This window comes from Galeopterus variegatus, unplaced genomic scaffold, assembly GCF_000696425.1.
Source record: "Galeopterus variegatus unplaced genomic scaffold, G_variegatus-3.0.2 Scaffold2846, whole genome shotgun sequence".
Taxonomy (NCBI): Eukaryota; Metazoa; Chordata; class Mammalia; order Dermoptera; family Cynocephalidae; genus Galeopterus; species Galeopterus variegatus.
This window is the reverse complement of record NW_007728957.1, coordinates 49,694-56,792: the sequence shown is the minus strand read 5'-3', so window position 1 is coordinate 56,792 and position 7,099 is coordinate 49,694.

Below are 7,099 nucleotides of genomic sequence, written 5' to 3'. Positions count from 1 at the left end.
AAGATCTCTGTAAATATGAATGGAGTAGTCTTGATTTCTTGCTGAATACTAAGCTACACATGGGTTGGATAAAATGCCATCAGGCCAGAAAAGGAACTCCCAGGGCAATGAGGCTGAGCAATTTCTAGAACTTGCAGACCACTGGGAGAAAGCTGAGCTCCAAATAGTCAAATGGGAAATACTTTGTAAAACACTCAGGACATTCTGTCAAAATCCCCAAAGGGCTATGTCTTATTAGTAGTAATGAACTATACCTATAGTATAAAGTACATAAACTGCTCTAAACCTGACCTGACAAACAACAAGCCTCAAAAGGAACAGATTGATCCAAAAGCCAATTAATGGCCAAAAATATTAAAGTCAACACATTTTTAAAAAGACAAAAAAATTCAGATGCTCAACAATATAATAGTAACAATGTTCATCATCCAATAAAAAAATCACTAGACATGCAAAAAAGTAGGAAAGTATCTCATTCATAACCAGGAGAAAAATCAGGAATAGAAACATACCCAGAAATGACAGAGATGATGGAATTAGATAAAAACTTTAAAATATCCATTGTAAATATGCTTAAATGTTTAATGGAAAACATGAACATAATAAGGAAAAAGATCAAAAATATTTTAAAAATCAAATGAAATATCCAGAGATGAAAAACAATATACTATATGAAGTAAAAAATTTAACAGATGCAGTTAACATCAGACTAGACACTGCATAAGAACAGATTAGGAAATTTTAAAACATTGCAACAGAAGCTACCCAACTGAAGCACAGAGATTAAAAAGTTATGAAATTAAAAAAAAGACTCAGTGGCACTGGGACAATTTCAAATAGTCTAACACATGTGTAATTAGAGTTCCAAAAAAAGGAAGAAAGAAAAAAATAATTTAATAAATAAAACCCAAAACGTTGTCAAATTTGATGTCAAGTGTAAATTTATAACCCAAAGAAAATTAATAAAATACAAGTAGAATAAACACAAAGAAAATCGACCCAAGAACACACAATAGGAAAAGGACAGCCTCTTCAATAAATGGTGCTGGGAAAACTGGACATCCATATGTACAAGAGTAAAACTAAACCTGTACTTCCTGCCATTTACCAAAATCAACTCAAAATGAATTAAAGACTTAAGTAGTATTTGAAACTATAAAACTCCTAGAAGAAAGCATAGTGGAAACACTTCAGGATGTAGGTCTCGAAAGACATTATGAGTAAGACTCCAAAAGCACAAGCAACAGAAGAAAAAATAAACAAATGGTATTATATCTGTAAGGACACCGTGGACACTCAAGGCTCACTTCCTGCCCAGCTCCATCCAATCAGCTACCGCCCGTCCACCCCCTATCCAAACCCAGAACGCAGCTCCCTATAAATATACGTGCAGTCCTTGAATAAAGTGGAACTTCTCTGGCGAACTGTCAGCTCGGGTCCTCCGTCCTTTCAATATCAAACTAAAAATTTTCTGCACAGCAAAGGAAACAATCAACAGAGTGAAAAGACAACCTATAGAATGGGAGAAAATATCTGTAAACCATACATCTGACAAGAGACTAATATCCAGAATACACAAGGAATTCAAACAACAAATAATCCAAATAAAAAATGGTCAAAGAAGCTGAATAGACATTTTTCAAAGGAAAACATACAAATGGCCAACAGGTCCAAGAAAAAAATGCTCAGCATCACTAGTCATCAAGGAAATGCACATCAAAACCACATTGCAATACCATCTCATCCCAGTTACACTGGTTACTTTCAAAAAAGACAGAGAATGACAAATCCTGGCAAGGATGCAAAGAAAGGGGAACACTTCTACACTGCTGGTGGGACTGTAAATTAGTGCAGCCATTATGGAAAACAGTATGGAGTTTCCTCAAACAACTACAGATAGAACTGCCATATGATCCAGCAATCCCACGGCTGGGTATATACCCAAAGGAATGGAATTCATCGTGTTGAAGGGATACCTGCACTCCCATGTTTATCGCAACTCTATTTACAATAGCCAAAATATGGAACCAGCCTAAGTGTCCATCAACGAATGACTGGATAAGGAAAATGTGGTATATATACACAATGCAACACTACTCATCCATAAAAAAGAATGAAATCCTGCCATTTGCAGCAACATGGATGAGCTAGAAGAAAATTATGTTAAGTGAAATAAGCAAGGCACAGAAATAGAAATGCCACATCCTCACTCATAAGGAGCTAAAAAGGAAAGAAACAAACAAATAAATAAACAATGAAAAAATAACCACCACAATAATACATTGAATGTTCAGAAGGAAAGAATAGAATTATGGTTACTAAAGATGGGAAAGGGGAAGGGACAGAAAAGTTAGAGAGAAATTGGGTAATGGATACAAAGAATAATTATGTCTTATAATGATAAATATGCTAATAATCCTGATTTGATCATCACATGTTGTACACACATGCTGACAGCCAACTCTGTACCCCATAAATATGTATAATCAGTTACATTTCAATTTAAAAAAATACACACAAAGAAAATCACATTATAATGCAATTGCTAAAAACGAGTGGTAATTAGAAATCCTTAAGGCATCCAGAGGAAAAAGAGACATTACATACAGGGGCAAAATTAGAATGACCAAAGCTGCCTCTCCAGAAACAATGCAAGCCAGAGGACAATATAATTATATATTTATAGTGCCAAAATTTTTTTTAAAAATTTAACTCAAATTGTATTTACAGAAAAAAAATCACCTTTAAAAGGGACACAGAAACTTTTCCAGAGAAACGAAGTACCGATGTAATTTGTAGTCAGCAGATCTGCACTACAAAAACTGTTAAGGGAAGTTTTTAGACCAAAAGAAAATGATATCAAGAGAAATTAGAATCCTAACAAGACATAAAGAGCGTCACAAGTGCTAAATATGTATATAAATAAAAATAATACAAAAGTATGTAATTACAAAATACATACATATTAAGGACAAAACTTTTTCTTAAGTTTATTTAAAAAATATAATTGATTGCTTAAAGCAAAATCAATGACAACATTCTGTGGAATTTACAACACATGTAGAAGTAACATATCTAACAACTTACAAAGTTTGGAAGAAGGTATATAAAATTTCTTATGTATGAAATGGTATTGTTATTTGAAGAAAGACTTTGATCAATTAAAGATGCATATTATAAAATCTTGAGCAACTACATTAAAACAAATAAATAAACAAAGTTGTTCAACTAATAAATCACTAATAAAGAAATTTTAAAACATACCCTGTTAATCTAAAAGAAGGAAGGGAAAGAGCAAGAAGAAATAAAAAACAGATAAAGAAAACAAAAACCAAGATGGTATTGATAACACTCAATGTAAATTGTCAAAATATCCCAATTAAACAAAAATGAATAATAGAGCAAGATCAACTATATGCTGTATAAAGTAATATTTTATATAGATTATAAATATAGGCTGAATAAAAGAATGCAAACATATATGCTAGGCAAAGACTAATGTATGATTGTGGAAGGCCTACAACATTATCAGACAAAGTAGACTTCTAAACAAGGAGTATTATCGAGGATAAAGAGGAATATTTTACAATGTAATGGCAATTCATTAAGAGGACATTAAAGTTCTTAATGTGTAGGCACCAAATGACAAAGTTTTGAAACATATAAGGCAAAAACTAATATAACCATAAGGAGACAGAAAAATCCAGTTACACTAGCACATGTTAACTTTCAGAACTGGTAAAACAAGTACACAAAAAGTTAGTAAGGAAATAGAAGCCTAGAATAGCAGTGTCTACCAAACTGGCCTACTTGGGATGTATAGAATATCCTCCAAACTGAAACATTCACGAAGATGTATCATATTCTAGGATATAAAACAAGTCTCAGTTAAGTTAAAAATAGTAGAAAATATTTTCTGACCCGAACAACATTAAATTAAAAATTGACATGGGCCGGCCCGGTGGCGCACTCAGTAGAGTGTGGCGCTTGGTAGCACGGCAGCACTCCCGCTGAGGGTTTGGATCCCATATAGAGACCGGTCTACTCACTGGTTGAGCGCGGTGCGGGCACGACACTGAGGGTTATGATCCCGTTGCCGGTCACAGTGCGGGCGCAACACTGAGGATTGCGATCCCGTTACCGGTCACGAAAAAAGACGAAAAGGAAAAAAAAAAAATTGACAGAAACATATCTATAAAATTCTAAAATATTGAAAATTGAACACTACATTTATGAAAATGCAAGGGACAAAAAAGTCACAAGAAAAATTAAAAGATATTTTTAACTGAATAAAAATTAAAGTACAACGTATCAAAATTAAGATTCAGATAAATCAGTGCTTAATGGGAAATGGACAGCTTTAAATGCTTATATTAGAAATCAACAAGTATATAAAGCCCATGACCTAAGCTTCTACTTTGATAACTTAGAAAAAATAGCAAATTAAACACAAAGTAAATAAAGAAAAAGAGTAAAACAAAAGCAGAAATCCATGAATAGAAAACAGATAAACAATAGAGAAAATTAATGGCAGGTTTGTTTTTTTAAAAAACATCAGTAAAACTGATAAACTTCTAGCTAGACTGATAAAGGAAAAAAATGAGAGAATATAAAAATTACCATTATTAGGAATAAAAAAAAAGGGCATTACTATGTAACCAACAGGTAATAAAGGGATAATAAGGAGATATTATTAATAACTTTATGCTAACAAATTTGACAGTATAGACAAAACAGTCAAATCCCTTGAAAACATTCCTTTCAAAAATATGAAACAGAAAATCTGACTGCACATATTTTAAATAGATATTTATAATTAAGAAGATTTCTACAAAGAAAACTCTAGGCAAAGATGACTTTACTGATTAATTATACCAAATATTTAAGGAAGAAATAATAACAATTCTATATATTTTTTAAAAAATAGAGGAGAAAATACTTACCAACTCATTTTGTGAGGATATTATTACCCTCAAACCCAAAATAAAAACATTTGAAGAAAATAATACTAATTATCAATGTATCTAATTAACATATACACAAAAATCCTTTTAAAATAGCAAATAAAATTTATGATACACTACGACCAACTTAAATTTATCAAAGGAATGCAAGGTTGGTTTAATGTTTGTAAGATTTTTTTTTTAAAAGGCAACCTAAAAAAGTCAATACCTATTCATGATAAAAACTGTCAGAATACTAAAAATAGAAAGGACCTTCATAACTTGATGAAAAGCATCTTCAAAAACTCCTTAGATAACATCTAACAATAACAATAATAATAAAAGACAGTGATTTTTATCTAAAACTGGCACCACATACAAGAATGTCTGTGCTCACTACATGTATACCACATTGCAGCTCCAATCAAAATGTGTGTAAGCTTTCTGTTTAAATTGACAAGTTTTTCCAAAACTTATATAAAAATGTAAGCATCTTAGAATATACAAAACTGTTTTAAAAAGAACAGCAAAGTTGGAATACTACACTGTTTGATTTCAAAACGTGAATTCAAGTTATAAAACATTATAAAAACACTGTAACTTTTGTATAAGAATAGGCATAGCTCAGTGGATCATGACTGATTTTTAACAAAATTTTAAGGCATTTCAATGGAGATAAAATAGCCTTTTCAAAATATGGTGCCTAGACTATGAGATATCCATAAGGATGAAAAAAATAAACTTTTACATTTAATGTACAGCATACACAATATTTATTTTTTAAAGAGTTTACATACAAGTTGAAATCAAATACTATTAAACTTCTAGGAGAAAATGTCAGAGAAAATCTACAGGACCTTGGTTCATGCCAATATTTCTTCGATAAGACCCAAAATGTACACACCAGAAGAAAGAAATAATGATAAAATATAATTTGTCAAAATTGAAAATTTGTAGAAAATTAAAACCATAATGAGATGCCACTGCAAGTCTATTCTATGGCAAATAAGAAAAAAATAACTGACAAGCCCAATGCTTGTGAGGCAGCAGAGCTACAGAACCACCCATCAGTTGCTGGCGGTTATGTGGAATGAGACAACGATGCCTGAAAATTGTTTGACAGATGTCAAAGTTAAACATACACTCATCGTGCAGCCCAGAAATCCCCCTTTTTGGTATTTACCCAAGTGAATTGAAAATATGTTTGCACACAAGAAAACAGTACACAGATCTTTACGGCAGTTTTACTTGTAATTTCTAAAACCTGGAAACCACCAAGATGTCCTACAAAAGGTGAATGGATAAACCGTGATACTCCATAAAACAGAATCATATTGAACAATTAAAAGGTAAAAACGGTTGATTCATGAAAGAACCTGTATGAATAATAAATGCATTTTCTAAGTGAAAAAAGTCATACCCAAAGACTATATATTGTATGATTAGATTTACATGGCATTCTGTAAAAGGCAAAACAATAGAAATGGAAAATAGATCAATGGTTGCCAAGGATTGGAGGAGAGAAGGAAGGTTGACTTCAAAAGGGCTACACAAGGAAATCTTTTGGTGTAATGAAACTGTTCTGTATGGTACTGTGAAGGTGAATACATAACCATGCACTTATCAAAACCCCAAAATATCAGAAATAAACGTGTTTCTATTTGTAGATGACTTGACTGTCTACATAGAAAATCACAAAAATCTACCAAAAATAAATAAACAAATAAAACTCTCCTGGAACTAGTAAGTGAGTTTCAGGACACAAAATTAACATACAAAAATCTATACTATTTTTATATACTAGCAATAAACACATGCTAATGAAATTTAAGAAAACATTACCATTTAAAATCATACATTTTCCAGTCTAATAAATGTGAAATACTTAGGTGCATATCTAATAAGACATGTACAGAATCTATATACTGAAAACTACAAAACGCTGATAAAAGAAATAAAAAAAGATCTAAATATGTGAAGAAAAATCCCATGCTTACAGATTGGAGGACTCAACACAGTAAAGATATCAATTCTTCTAACACAATTTTTATCAAAATCACAGGATTATTTTGTAGATACAGTTGAGGTTATTTTAAAATTTATATGGAAAGAAAAAAATCGAATAGCTAAAAACAATTGTGAAAAATAAAAAAGTG